Source organism: Heteronotia binoei, chromosome 3, assembly GCF_032191835.1.
Source record: "Heteronotia binoei isolate CCM8104 ecotype False Entrance Well chromosome 3, APGP_CSIRO_Hbin_v1, whole genome shotgun sequence".
In the NCBI taxonomy this organism is placed as follows: domain Eukaryota; kingdom Metazoa; phylum Chordata; class Lepidosauria; order Squamata; family Gekkonidae; genus Heteronotia; species Heteronotia binoei.
This window is the reverse complement of record NC_083225.1, coordinates 18,150,839-18,166,427: the sequence shown is the minus strand read 5'-3', so window position 1 is coordinate 18,166,427 and position 15,589 is coordinate 18,150,839.

Below are 15,589 nucleotides of genomic sequence, written 5' to 3'. Positions count from 1 at the left end.
GTCACTTGCAGAGCGGGCAAAAGAAGAGAGACCTTTGCCCTCTTTTCCTTGGATGGTTCTCCAGAGTGGCGATGGGGGGTTGTTTTTAGATAAAAACGATGTGCGAGGGCAAAGAGAGCCAAATCCTGTCACTGGTCCTGCTTGCTCCATGCTCTGGTGCTTTCCACATTTCTTTTCTGCCTGACAGTCGCTCATTACCTCTGTTGCCTGTGCTTTTCCATAACAGGACCAGCCCTCAACAATCTTGACTGCTGAGTCTAGTGAGAAGACTTTGGTGAGGGGCTTGAAGAAAGATTTTTTTGGGGAATCTATGGACATTGTAGTGACTGAATCACCCTCACCCCTAGGTTTTTCTTCTTGAAGTAGTTGTGGAAGCGGGATTTCCTTTGCCAAAACCGTGCTACTTTCTCCTCAGGAAGTTTTATTCCTTGGTGTGATCAATAATTTGATATTACTAACAGTTTCCACCAATTTTCCTGGAATGGCCATTAGACTAGATGGTGGTATCATTACTGAGATTCCCATGGATTTCTTGTTAAATATCAGCTTTATATTTGCTTCTTTCTAGTCCTTTGATAGGGAGGTCAGAAAAAGCTGTAGACAGCCATGTCTTGAGATACTTCTTCCATCCATCTGGTACATTTTTGTCCTACTGTTTCTCCAGGGAGCTCATGTTGGCATATATGGTTTATACTTTGTGTTAGGCTGAGAGAGAGGGACTAATCCAAGGTCACACACTGAGTTTCATGGCAGAGTAGGGATTTGAACTTGTACCTCCATTGGGCATTCTAACCACCACCACTATAGGATATTTCATTCTAGCTCTTTCTTTGTCTTATACTTTGAACAAGAATCTGCTGCCATGCACTCTTGGGGTACCACAGTTCTTTACTGTTTGGACACTAGAATAAAGAAGATCAAGCCAGAAAAGGAATTACTTATTCCTGTTAACAAAATTAGTGACCTTGAATCAAGTCCAGTAGCATTTTAGAGACCAACATCAATTTTTGGAGTATGAGCTTTTGAGAGTCAAAGTTTGCTTAGTCAGATCATATCTTTGTTTCTGACAAAAGCAGCTTTGACTTTCAGAGGCTCATGCCCCCCAAAAATCTCACTGGTTTCTTAAGGTGCTACTGGGATTCAAATCAAGCAGGTCTTGTTGATTTTTGTGAATGAGGGCAAGTAAATTCCTAGCCCAGCTTGATTTTCTCCATCCTGGTAACCAAACAGTGAGGAACTGTGCCCGGCAGAAGGACATTATGAACATATGAAGCTGCCTTCTACTGAATCAGACCCCCCTGGGTCCATCAAAGTCAATATTGTCTACTCAGACTGGCGGCGGCTCTCCAGGGTCTCAAGCTGAGCTTTTTCACGCCTACTTGCCTGGACCCTTTTTAGTTGGAGATGCCGGGGATTGAACCTGCTTACCGAGCAGATGCTCTACCACTGAGCCACTGTCCCTACCCACAATTCTAGCTGTTCTACTGCAGACTGATATGGCTACCCTCTGAAAGTAGCTTCATGGGAGTGAGATCCTCAACTCTCACGAATGAAGGGAGGAACCAGTGGGAGTTCTTTTCTTGCCAAATGTGCAGGGTACCACATAGGCTGGAAGAGAGATCATGTGACATGGATGCCTACAGCTGTTTGAAGACCAGCAGCCATTATAGCTGCTTAGGGTCTTCTTCTACACAGGCAACACATCAGACCTCCAAGTATTCACTGTAAGATAACTGAGAGAAGACCTCCCAATGCTTAATGGTGCATAACCTTCCAAATGGGACCTTTGGTTCATTCTAATTGCAGCTCTATCCTCCTAAGTAGGCCTCCTTTTCCTCCTCCAACAATGCAGACACGCTTTTCTTTAATGCACACCCCTCCTTTTATTTATATAAAAATATGTATTTCCTGTAATATCACGTAAAATTTATTTGAACCATTTGTAATTTCAAACATTAAAACCAATTCGTCCCAATTAACCACAAAACACCAATTATTGCTTTCCATAATTAGCAGCTTAGCAGTTATTCCTGACAGCAGTTAAACTATAGCAGGAACAAATTAGCAAGTCATTTAAAAAAAAATTCGTCAAGGGAGGGTAACTAAAGCAACATTTAGCAATGGATACTGAAAGGCTAACCTGCGTGTATCCAGAAGGCTTTCTGTTTATTTAGCACCTGAGAAATTGATGCACTTAAGAAAATAATACAAGGACAAATTAAGAAAAGAATAATTTTGCACCTTTGCTAAACGCAGTTGGTAGAGAAGCTGTGGGGGGGGGGGAATGCCCCCCCCCCAAAAAAAATAATGTGATCACTTGGTTCTGCAACAATGACGTAGGAAAGTTGGCATCTGAGGGTCCATACAGCCAAGCCATTGGTCATTGATTATAGCATAAAAATGTGATTTTTATATGTGAATCAACCATCACAAGCCTAATGCCATTGCCAGAAACATTTAGATCACTCAGAAACATCTCAGACATGGACTTCTCAATGGACTCGACTCACGTTTTCACCTGTCCATTATGTAGACCTAGTTCAAACACAGATGTCCATCATTTAATTTCACTGCACTGGATCACTCTGGGCTGGATAACTGTTCTGGCAGCCAAACATGTGAACTGCATTTGATCTAGGGATGCCAGCCTTCAGATGGAACCTGGGGATCTCCAGGAACTACATCTCATCTCCAGCCTACAGGGGTTAATTCCCCTGAAGAAAACAGATGTTTTGGAGTGTGGGGTCTATGGCATTTTACTCCACTGAGGTCCCTATCATGCCCAGGTGCCATACCCAATCTCCAGGAGTTCTAAACCTGGATCTGGCAACTCTACTGCTCCCATCCCATGCTGGTGGCCAAGGCGGACCTGGCAATCTTAATTTGATCTGGTGGGAAAGAGGTGCCTCATCGAGTCATGGTTCTGTAGGTGTGAACTGGCTCCCAGTAGAGTTGGGAGTTGTTCCCTCTAAGTTGCCGAGTGAACAAAAAGTCTACTTTGGGAGCCAACGAGCTACTAGTTGTGAGCCATGTTCCCTCTACATTTGACTATTGCAAGAGGCATAGGTCTCCAAATACTTCCATTTCCTAGCCACCCCACCGCCCTCTAACTCCAACCTGTCCAACTAATACTCAAAAAATGGATAGCGTCTTAACCAAACCACTCAACCTGTGCTAACAAAAACTAGGCAAGGGGGTGGTGGAGTTAGGGCTGGTCCAATTGTACAAGAAACCCAGAGGTGAGGGACTAATACTTTTAAGGGCATGGTGAAGCAGAACTAGGTACTGGTATCCTTTGTGATGTTGCAAGGAACTGAGGGGCACACCTGTGAGATCCTCCGGACATCAAAGGAACTGAGGTTGCACCTAGCAGAAGCAGAGCCTCTCCTCCAAACCTCACACACAGCTTTCCTGTCTAGCCAAAGCCTTCTGGTACCTCAACATCTGCCTGTTCTTTGCACAGACATCTCCATCCTACCCCCTCCATCAACCCCCTTTTAGACTGACATACAGACCTTCTTAGCCACATCTAGCCCTTTCATTCATTCCCTTTTAAGTTTTATTTCCTCCTCCTTTCCAAACTTTCTCGTGGATCATAAGAACATAAGAGAAGCCATGTTGGATCAGGACAATGGCCCATCCAGTCCAGCACTCTGTGTCACATAAGAACATAAGAGAAGCCCTGTTGGATCAGGCCACTGCCCATCCAGTCCAACACTCTGTGTCACATAAGAGAAGCCCTGTTGGATCAGGCCAATGGCCCATCCAGTCCAACACTCGGTGTCACATAACAGAAGCCCTGTTGGATAAGGCCAATGGCCCATCCGGTCCAAGGCTCTGTATGACATAAGAGAAGCCCTTTTAGATCAGGCCAATGGCCCATCCAGTCCAACACTCTGCGTCACATAAGAACATAAGAGAAGCCCTGTTGGATCAGGCCAATAGCTCATCCAGTCCAACACTCTGTGTCAAATAAAAGAAGCCCTTTTAGATCAGGCCAATGGCCCATCCAGTCCAACACTCTGCATCACATAAGAACATAAGAGAAGCCCTGTTGGATCAGGCCAACGGCCCATCCAGTCCAACACTCTGTGTCACATAAGAACATAAGAGAAGCCATGTTGGATCAGGCCAATGGCTCATCCAGTCCAACACTCTGTGTCACATAAGAGAAGCCCTGTTGGATCAGGCCAATGACCCATCCAGTCCAACACTCTGTGTCACATAAGAACATAAGAGAAGCCATGCTGGATCAGGCCAATGACCCATCCAGTCCAACACTCTGTGTCACATAAGAACATAAGAGAAGCCATGCTGGATCAGGCCAATGGCCCATCCAGTCCCACAGTGTCACATAAGAACATAAGAGGAGCCATGTTAGATCAGGCCAATGGTCCATCCAGTCCCATACTCTGTGTCACATAAGAACATAAGAGGAGCCATGTTGGATCAGGCCAATGGTCCATCCAGTCCAACACTCTGTGTCACTAGAAAAAGCCCAGCAAGAATCATTTGCACATTAAGCCACACCCCCTGATGCCAGCAAGAATCATTTACATATTAAGCCACACCCCCTGCTAAAAAAAGCCCTGGTCTTGGGCCTCCTAGCCCTTTATAGCTAGATTCAAGTGGAGTAGACTCTTAGAGACTAACCAGATTACTTGAGGTATAAGCTTTTGAGAGCCAAAGTTCCCTTTATCAAATACCTAATCTGTTTAAGGGAGCTTGAAAGCTCACCCCCCCCCCCAATCTTGTTGGCCTCTAATGTGCTTCTGGATTAGAATCAAGCTTTTCTATTGCAGACTGACATGGCTATCCCTTTATAGTCTCTGTCAGTTTGTTTCTCTCTGTTCATCTTGTTCCTCTGTGAAATTCAGTTCTCAGCTCAGAATATAGAATATCTTCACACTTGTGCCCTCTCTCTCTCTCTCTCTCTTTTCCCCCTTGTCTCTTTGTTGCTTCCAGCTCACACTCTTAACACATGCCTTAAAACTATTAATGGATTTCCAAAGTGGCAAAGAGCTTGACAACTGTACCGTGTGGCGATCTCTCCAGCTAATTTGCACCCTTCTGTGCCTTCAGCCTATCAATTTGCTTAATAATAATAATCATCATCATCATAATCAAAGTTCATCTTGCTTAGATGCTGGGGATCTTTCCCTCCATTTCCAAAGATGAAGATGTTGATATTTTAGCATCTCTCTCTGCTTAGGAACAGGGATACATTTTTTATATTGCTGTCCCTTTCTTAGAATGACAGATGCAGGTGTGAGTGAGAGAGCTTTGTTGGTGCAAATGAGGTTGTACTGGCATGTCAACATGAATAAAGAGATGAGAATTACCCATCAGTTCTTCATGCCCACTGTTCTTGAAATGCAAAACATCAGGCTTGAGTCAGGCTTTCCATTATACAGTTGTTGGTGGCTAAAGATTTTCATACTGAAACAGGATGCACTATATATGGGATCCTGTGCTTTCTGGTTGACTTAATTTACAAAACACCTAGCAACAGCTGAAATTGCAAAAATTGTCTTTCACGGACTGGTTGGAACTATGTTTGTCCTTACAGCATAGTGTGCGGCCACCAGGTTGTTTCAGCTCACAAATGGTCATACTTTTGGAGTGCCCCTCTCTTGTCACCTCAACACTTAAGCTTGGGGAGGGATGGTGGCTCAGTGGTAGGGCATCTGCTTGGTAAGCAGAAGGTCCCAGGTTCAATCCCTGGCATCCCCATCTAAAAAGGGTCCAGGCAAACAGGCGTGAAAAACCTCAGCTTGAGACCCTGGAGAACCGCTGCCAGTCTGGGTAGACAATACTGACTTTGATGGACCGAGAGTCTGATTCAGTATAAGGCAGCTTCATATGTTCATAAACTGGGCTTTTCCATTGTCTCATTTTCCTTGCTTGTACATTCCTGTTTCTTCCGGTGAGGAGGAGGTCTGTTCCATATGTGTTTTGCTCCCTCTAGTGGTCAAATCAATATTACATTGGTTTATGCCCAGCATATCTGCCTGCAGATTTAAACTACAGGTTTTTATTCTGAACATAAACTAACGTAATATTGAATCAACCGCTAGAGGGAGCAAAACACATGTGGAACATTCCTCCCCCCCTTCAAGAAACAGGAACTTACAAACAAGGAAACTGAGCATGCAAAAAGCCCACTGAATGGGCAATCTCACCGACAGTGAGGTGAGTCTGTGTACTAAGGCATTTGCTTCCTCTTACTTACATAATTAATCCCACCAACACTAGCAGGTCTTGAGTCCTATCCAGCAGTGTTCCCTCTAAGCAGAGTTAGTGTGAGCTAGCTGATCGTTTTTTAGCCTCCAACGTATGCATTTTTGTCTTAGCTCAGGAAAAATGGCCCTAGAGCAAACTAATTTATGCAGTATTACCCAACTTTAATGCCAGTAGCTCACAAAGCAGAATTTTTGCTCACACGACTCCACAGCTTAGAGGGAACATTGCTCTGCAAGGCTTTTTTTTTTTTGCAGGAACTCCTTTGCATGTTCCTTTTTTAGCAGGAACTCCTTTTTTTAGCAGGAACTCCTTTGCATACACACCCCTGATGTAGCCAATCCTCCAAGAGCTTACAGTAGACCCTGTAGTAAGGAGGATTGGTTACATCAGGAGTGTGTGGCCTAATATGCAAAGGAGTTCCTGCTACAACAAAAGCCCTGGTCTTCTTGAGATTAGAAATAATTTCTAAACAAACCAATTCTAGTAGCTGTTTGTTCTGTGAAGAAGAAGAAGACTGCAGATTTATACCCCACCCTTCTCTTTGAATCAGAGATTCAGAGCAGTTTGTAATCTCCTATATCTTCTTCCCCCACAACAGACACTCTGTGAGGTAGACAGGGCCTTTCAAGGACAGCTCCTGCGATAGCTATGACTAACCCAAGGCTATTTCAGTAGCTGTAAGTGGAGGAGTGGGGAATCCAACCCGGTTCTCCCAGCTAAGAGACCGCACGCTTAACCACTACACAAAACTGGCTCTCTGTGGGGAAGACAGAACTGACTTTCTACATATATGATGGAAGTGCACAAGGGCTAATAATTTGGGGACAATAGTAATCAGAATGTTGTCACTTGCACATTTGGCATTAAAAGAGCATGTTTGTATTTTAAGTTTAAAATAATAAAAAAAAATTAACTTATCATGTTTATATCTCTGCTACCTCACATTGCATGTTATGACACACATGACCAGCCCCACAAAACCCCTTTTGTGTCAGATCCGGCCTTCCTAAGAAATGAGCTCTAGCCATCTCTCCTCTGAAGTCTCACTGAAGTCAGTAGAACCCATGCATGGTAGTTGTCTTGTTTCATAGCACCTTTTCCCCACCCAAGAAGGTAGGTGACCCTAGATGACTCTGGAGGTCCCTTCCAACTCTATGATTCTGTGGGTCTGGTTTTTCAATGAAACAAATCAACACAGCCAAATGATACAAACCTCTCTCTCCAGGTAGAGGAATCTGGGCTGAGAGCTTTGAATCTGCCTGCCAACAAGGGCAGATATGTAAGAGATCATGAATGGACCGCAACAGAATTAGGGATGCCTGCCTCCCGGTAGGCCCTGGGGATCTTCTGGAATTACAGCTTATCTCCAAACTACATGGCAGGGCATTTGGGAGCGGAGCCCCACCATGGATAAACCCTGCCCCACCACAGATAGGATGCTAGATCCCTAGACCACCCCACCGCTGGTGCACCATGCCGCTTGCCCCTGCCCCTTACAGGTTGTTCCAGGGAAGCTGCCCTGCTGTTTGTGGTCAGTTTCACTCCCCCCATCAGCAACCTTGACTAGGTTTAACAGCTGATTGGGGAGAGTGAAATGGCCCCGTGGTGCAGAGTGGTAAAGCGGCAGTACTGCAGTACTGTGGTCTGAACTCTCTGCTCACTACCTGAGTTTGATCCCAGCGGAAGATGGATTCAGGTAGCCGGCCCGAGGTTGACTCAGCCTTCCATCCTTCCGAGGTCGGTCAAATGAGGACCCAGCTTGCTGGGGGGGGGGGGGAGTGTAGATGACCGGGGAAGGCAATGGCAAACCACCCAGTAAAAAATCTGCCGTGAAAACGTTGTGAAAGCAACGTCACCCCAGAGTCGGAAGTGACTTGATGCTTGCACAGAGGACCTTTCCTTTCCTTGCTGCCCAGAGTCCTCTTGTAGAATGGGTGACACATAAATCCACAGTAAATAAAAATAAAGGAAGCAGCCCCATGGCGCAGAGTGGTGAAGCAGCAGTACTGCAGTACTGTGATCTGAACTCTCTGCTCACAACCTGAGTTCTATCTCGGCGAAAGCTGGTTCAGGTAGCCGGCCCGAGGTTGACTCAGCCTTCCATCCTTCCGAGGTCGGTCAAATGAGTCCCCAGCTTGCTGTGGGGGAAAGTGTAAAAGACTGGGGAAGGCAAGGGCAAACCACCCAGTAAAAAATCTGCCGTGAAAATGTTGTGAAAGCAACGTCACCCCAGAGTCGGAAGTGACTTGATGCTTGCACAGAGGACCTTTCCTTTCCTTGCTGCCCAGAGTCCTCTTGTAGAATGGGTGACACATAAATCCACAGTAAATAAAAATAAAGGAAGCAGCCCCATGGCGCAGAGTGGTGAAGCAGCAGTACTGCAGTACTGTGATCTGAACTCTCTGCTCACAACCTGAGTTCTATCCCGGCGAAAGCTGGTTCAGGTAGCCGGCCCGAGGTTGACTCAGCCTTCCATCCTTCCGAGGTCGGTCAAATGAGTCCCCAGCTTGCTGTGGGGGAAAGTGTAAAAGACTGGGGAAGGCAAGGGCAAACCACCCAGTAAAAAATCTGCCGTGAAAATGTTGTGAAAGCAACGTCACCCAAGAGTTGGAAACGACTGGTGCTTGCACAGGGGACCTTTCCTTTTCCTGGGGAGAGTGAAACTGACTAGAAGGGGCAGCAGTGCTGTTTCCATTTCCTTTCCCAGTCTCCCCACTGCTTGCTGGGGAAGAAGAGGGACACACAGGGAGAAGGCATGCTGGCCTGGTCAAGTATGGGCAGTTGTGCCCAGGTCTACTGACCCGGGGGTGGGGGGGTGGGCTGCATCGCGGTTTACTTCTCAAATCAGCTGGAGCTTTGGATCATTGGCTTTGGCAGTGGGAGTGGGTGATGATGCAGAAGATCTCTACCTGAGATCTTGAAGGAGAGCCAGTTTGGTGTAGTGGTTAAGTGTGCGGACTCTTACCTGGGAGAACCGGGTTTGATTCCCCACTCCTCCACTTGTACCTGCTGGAATGGCCTTGGGTCAGCCATAGCTCTGGCAGAGGTTGTCCTTGAAAAGGCAGCTGCTGTGAGAGCCCTCTCCAGCCCCACCCACCTCACAGGGTTTCTGTTGTGGGGGAGGAAGGGAAAGGAGATTGTGAGCTGCTCTGAGACTCTTCGGAGTGGAGGGCAGGATATAAATCCAATATCTTCATCTACCTCACAGGTTGTCTGTTGTGGGGGAGGAAGGTAAAGGAGATTGTGAGCTGCTCTGAGACTCTTTGGAGTGGAGGGCGGGATATAAATCCAATATCTTCATCTACCTCACAGGGTGTCTGTTGTGAGGGAGGAAGGTAAAGGAGATTGTGAGCCGCTCTGAGACTCTTCGGAGTGGAGGGCGGGATATAAATCCAATATCTTCATCTACCTCACAGGGTGTCTGTTGTGGGGGAGGAAGATAAAGGAGATTGTGAGCTTCTCTGAGACTCTTCGGAGTGGAGGGCGGGATATAAATCCAATATCTTCATCTACCTCACAGGGTGTCTGTTGCGGGGGAGGAAGGTAAAGGAGATTGTGAGCCGCTCTGAGACTCTTCGGAGTGGAGGGCGGGATATAAATCCAATATCTTCATCTTCTTCTTCTTCTTGAAGAGCTACTACTGCCAGTCTGACTGGGCAATTCTGACTCATAATGGGATGGAATCCATGTACAAAATGGCTGACTCCCAGGCAAAAAAGTCTGGTTAAATCAGTTTCTTAAGAGCTTCTAAATCCTCCTCATTCATCTCCTACGTCTTGCCAGGTTTGGTCCCAAGACTGTGTCTGCTTGTCTCATCCTTGTGGCACTGACTCGAGGGCACACATGTGGAGAGGATCTAGCAGATTTTGCCTACAGCCTTGGTATGGTTGGGCCTTGGACTCCTCTGAGAATTACAACTGATCTCTAGACTCCAGAGATCAGTCCCCCTGGAGAAAACGGAGAATGTCACCCCTGACATTGTGCCCCTCTGAGATCCTTGTCCTTCCCAGGCTCCACCCCCAAAGCTCCTGGAACTTTTCAACCTGGAGCTGGCAACTTCTCAACCTGGCAACCCTAACTATATCCTGAGTACCAGGTACCCACCGATTCAGGTCGGAGCTCTTCAGACTTGTTGTCGTTCTGCACACTGGGGATCCAGCCAGCCTCTATAAAGATGAAATATTCCATACTTAAAAACCAGCACTTTTCCAAAATCATCTCGTCTGTTTGGGTAGCACAAGTCAATTTGGTTTGTACAAAACAGGCTTATGCTATTGGGATTCCCCTCTGCGAGGCTTAATTTCCCAGCAGAGTGTTAAACCACCGATAATTTTTCTTTTATAATTAAGAATTATGTGGCTAAATCCTAAAGATTTACCAGACGGATAGAGCTTTCTGCCAGCGTAATGATTCACACCCTCACAGGAAGCGTCCTCCTTGGGTCACTGTAGCTCAACGTGATTCATAATCTATAATAAAACACAATGCCATTGTAAGATTGGGCCTCCTGAGCCGGGTGCCTCGTTATCTGCTGTGCACTTCTCACAAGCAGCTGCCGACCTGGACGAGCCTTTGTTAGTGTTCTTGAGCAGAAGAAAACCAATCGATGACGGCTAGGTGCTAATATAGCATTATTGGCGTCAATCCGGGCATAATCCATAACAAGAAACAACAGCGGGGATCCAGCATGCCGTGGTCTTCCTGTGAGTAGCTAAAGGAGCATTTGTGCAAATAAATGGTTTCTTACAGGGGGCGTTTCCATTCAGGGGCTATGCGTGCCGTCACCATAACCTGCACCACCCTGCTATTTTATTGCTAAAATCTGGCAAATCTTGGCAGTTCCGTGTGTGGATGCTCCAGTTCTCCGACAGCAGCTCCCCCATGTGCTTCATGGGAGCCACCATGAAGGATGGTCTGACTCTTCCTTTCTTGGCACTGTTTTGCACAGGGGTGGGATTCTAGCAGGAGCTCCTTTGCATATTAGGCCACACACCCCTGATGTAGCCAGTCCTCCTCGCGCTTGCAAAAAAGAGCCCTGTAAGCTCTTGGAGGATTGGCTACATCAGGGGTGTGTGGCCTAATATGCAAAGGCACTCCTGCTAGAATTCCACCCCTGGTTTTACAAATCGGATGGGAGAGCCAGTTTGGTCAAAGACTCTTATCTGGGAGAACCGAGTTTGATTCCCCACTCCTTCACTTGCACTTGCTAGCATGGCCTTGGGTCAGCCATAGCTCTGGCAGAGGTTGTCCTTGAAAGGGCAGCTGCTGTGAGAGCCCTCTCCAGCCCCACCCACCTCACAGGGTGTCTGTTGTAGGGGAGGAAGGGAAAGGAGATTGTGAGCCGCTCTGAGACTCTTGAGTGGAGGGCGGAATATAAATCCAATGTCATCTTCTTCACTGATCCTAACAGACTACAGCAGTGAGTGTCAGTTGATATATGAAATCCTACTTGCTTCTAGGGTTGGGGTATGAAATTACAGTTGCAGGTTGGGGTGCCAGTCTCTAGGGGGTGATTGGAGGGCTCCTGGGATTACAACTGATCTCCAGGTAACATAGAGCAGTTCACTCGGAGAAAACGGCCACTTTTGGAAGGTGGACTCTATGGCATTACACCCCATTGAAGTCCCTCACCTCCTCATGTCCTATCGTTTCAGGCTCTATCTCTGAAATTTCCAGATGTTTGCCAAGCTGGAGCTGGCACCCTAGTGCCATATTGTGAGGAAAAGGCCCCTTTTCCCCCCAAACATAAGTCACAAGCAAGGTTGCCAGGGCGCCTGGAGAAGCGGGCTTGCTCCTGTCTGGCCAGAGAGTGCGGGCAAAGCCACCCAGAGGCATAACGGGACTTGTGTGTGTGTATCTAGATACATGTTGTATGGGCATTTCAACCTGGTATAGAGCATTTGCCCAACAACAGATGTTTCCCCCGTCGCTGCACGGGCCAGCCAGGGAGTGGAAGAGACCTGCGCCGCCACGGAGCTATCCGGGCAATATTGTTTTGTAGTACTAGACAAAGAACCCACCATGTTAAGCCAGCATCACGCGCAGCCATCTTCCCAGCAGGCTGGAATCCATTCCTTCGTGGTATAAAGATCACGTACACGCATCAAGTCACCCGCAGCCCCAAGCAACCTGTTTAGCCCATGAATGGAGTAACTGCTCAACTGTTGATGCTCTTTGTCTAGCAAAACACTGGGCAAAGGCCCCCTTCCCGAGAGATCAAAGAACAAGAGGGAGAACACTTCCTGACACATCCAACCCTTTGACCCACACCGGGGAGGCCTAGGTGCATATGTGATTTACCAATTGACAACTCTTCAAACAATCCCATACCCCAACCATTTCCATTCCGATACCTGGAGAGCCATCCCAGACCCTGGCGCCACCTGGAAGTTTCCAGGATCCCCAGGTCAGGTAAAGCTCATTGGTCAAAGCAAACACCCAATCAGGTGTCCTCAGGGAACTCACCATTGGTTCTGATGATGCTCAGCCCTCTTAGTCATCACAGAACCTGCCCATCTCTCCACCCCGTCACCGCCCATCCCCCAAGGGGTCAAAGGAGCCCTTATAACCTCTGACCCAACTCTACTCATGTGTGCTTCTGTCAGTATCCTGTATCCAGCTGTATAGATCCACCCCCGATTCCTGATCAGTTTCGGGTCCTTCCCCATTCCCCCAACTATCGCCACTGGAGCCTTCCTGGAAGACTACGATGGTAAATATCGCCCTGTCTGTGTATCCGTTTATGTTCCCCTATCGATCTATCTATGTTTCTTAGACCTGTGTGAATGTGAGATTGAATTGCATTTTATCTTGTGTGGAGAAACTATATTATTCCAATAAAGCACAACTATTTTTACCTAATTAGAATCCTTTCATTGAGCATTTACTCTCTGAATGGTTGAGCCTGGTATACATTGGTAAAAGATCCCGGTTTGAGCCAAGTGCCCGCCTGACTAATTCCCCAATCTCGTTTTGGGGGCATTTGGCTTAACAATATATTCCCTATTTCCCACCCCTGAGAAAACTTCTCCAATACAGCACAGGGAGGGAGAGGTACTTGTTACTGTATTGCACTGCTTAGATTCAGAACTAGAAGTTCAGCGTCCTGGTTGTTTAGTCCTGAATCTCAACCTTCAATAGTGCTGGATTTGGAACAGGGAGGTTAAAAGGGGTGGCACGGTGGGGAGGGACGGTGGCTCAGTGGTAGAGCATCTGCTTGGAAAGCAGAAGGTCCCAGGTTCAATCCCCGGCATCTCCAACTAAAAAGGGTCCAGGCAAATAGGTGTGAAAAACCTCAGCTTGAGACCCTGGAGAGCCGCTGCCAGTCTGAGAAGACAATACTGACTTTGATGGACCAAGGGTCTGATTCAGTATAAGGCAGCTTCATATGTTCATCCTCTATATGACAGCCCTTCAAGTACTTGAAGATGGTGAAGTTTTGGGGAGGGAGGGTGGCTCAGTGGTAGAGCATCTGCTTGGGAAGCAGAAGGTCCCAGGTTCAATCCCTGGCATCTCCACAAAAGGGTCCAGGCAAATAGGTGTGAAAAACCTCAGCTTGAGACCCTGGAGAGCCGCTGCCAGTCTGAGAAGACAATACTGACTTTGATGGACCAAGGGTCTGATTCAGTAGAAGGCAGCTTCATATGTTCAAGCAGAATCTCCTCATGCAGCCCTGGGAGTTCACACCGTCACAATCAGGTGTTATGGATGGGGAGATAACCCAGTTTTTATCTCTCCTTCTGCTCATAATTATCCCCAACTGGAAAACCAGGTTTGAATCCTCAGTTCTCCACATGCAGCAGGTTGGGCAGTTCTCCCCCATAAATTTCAAGCACCAACTTCAGAACACTAGCAATTACAAAAAAAAAAAAAATTAAAAAAAAAATCGCTGTACAGAAATCACTGTGGCCGTTTTCCCACTCACGTTTTACTGGCGCCACGACCATCCTGACGCCGGCGAATCTGCCTGGATTTCGCATCAGAAGCTCCGGCGCTCCCAGAAGCGCCGGCTACTTCCGTCGCTAAGCCAGCGCAAACGGAAATCGCAAAGATGCAGGAAAACGTTTGCGCTGGCTTAGCGACGGAAAGCGCCGGCGCTTCTGGGAGCGCCGGCGCTTCTGTTGCGAAATCCAGGCAGATTCGCCGGCGTCAGGATGGTCGTGGCGCCAGTAAAACGTGAGTGGGAAAACGGCCTGTGATACTTCCACATTTTGTGGTAATACCAAATACACTGTTTTACACATGTTGTACATTTAAGACTGTTAGAGTTACCAAGCTCCAAGTGGTGACTGGAGATCTCTTCGATCTCCAGGCAACAGAGATCTGTTCACCTGGAGAAAACGACTGCTTTGGAAGGTGGCACTATACCTTGCTGAGGTCCCCAAACCCTGCTCTTCTCAGGCTCCAACCCCCAAATTTTCAGGTGTTTCCCAACCCAGAGCTGGCAAACCCAAAGACTGCACATCACGCTGATAGAACAGATTTTGAGTTCAGCAGCACCTTTAAGACCAACACAAGTTTATTCAAGGTATTGCATACATTTCATGTGCATGCACTCTTCTTCAGATATATAGAAATGGAAACTAACATTTCATATATATATGTAGGCAGATGCTTCTACATAGGTGAACAGTCACCGCACCTCAAAAAGGATATTAGAGCGTTGGAAAAAGTCCAGAAAAGAGCAACTAGATTGATTCAAGGTTTGGAACACTTTCCCTATGAAGAAAGGTTAAAACGCTTGGGGCTCTTTAGCTTGGAGAAACGTCGACTGAGGGGTGACATGATAGAGGTTTACGAGATTATGCATGGGATGGAGAAAGTAGAGAAAGAAGTCCTTTTCTCCCTTTCTCACAATACAAGAACTTGTGGGCATTCGATGAAATTGCTGAGCAGTCAGGTTAAAATGGAAAAAGGAAGTACTTCTTCACCCAAAGGGTGATTAACATGTGGAATTTGCTGCCACAGGAGGTGGTGGCGGCTACAAGCATAGCCAGCTTCAAGAGGGGATTGGATAAAAATATGGAGCAGAGGTCCATCAGTGGCTATTAGCCACAGTATGTATATATATACTTTATGTATATACTGTATGTATATATATAGGACACTGTGTGACACAGAGTGTTGGACTGGATGGGCCATTGGCCTGATCCAACATGGCTTCTCTTATATTCTTATGTAACAGCAAATTAGTATACAACTTAATGAAGATGTTTTGACATATGCAAAGACTAAGTAGCAATAATAAACTTAGGTTATACTTCACAATATATTTGGATTTAATTATAGCGGGGGGGGGACCCAGTGGACCAATAGATATGTCAAAGTAGGAGACTAATGTGTAACA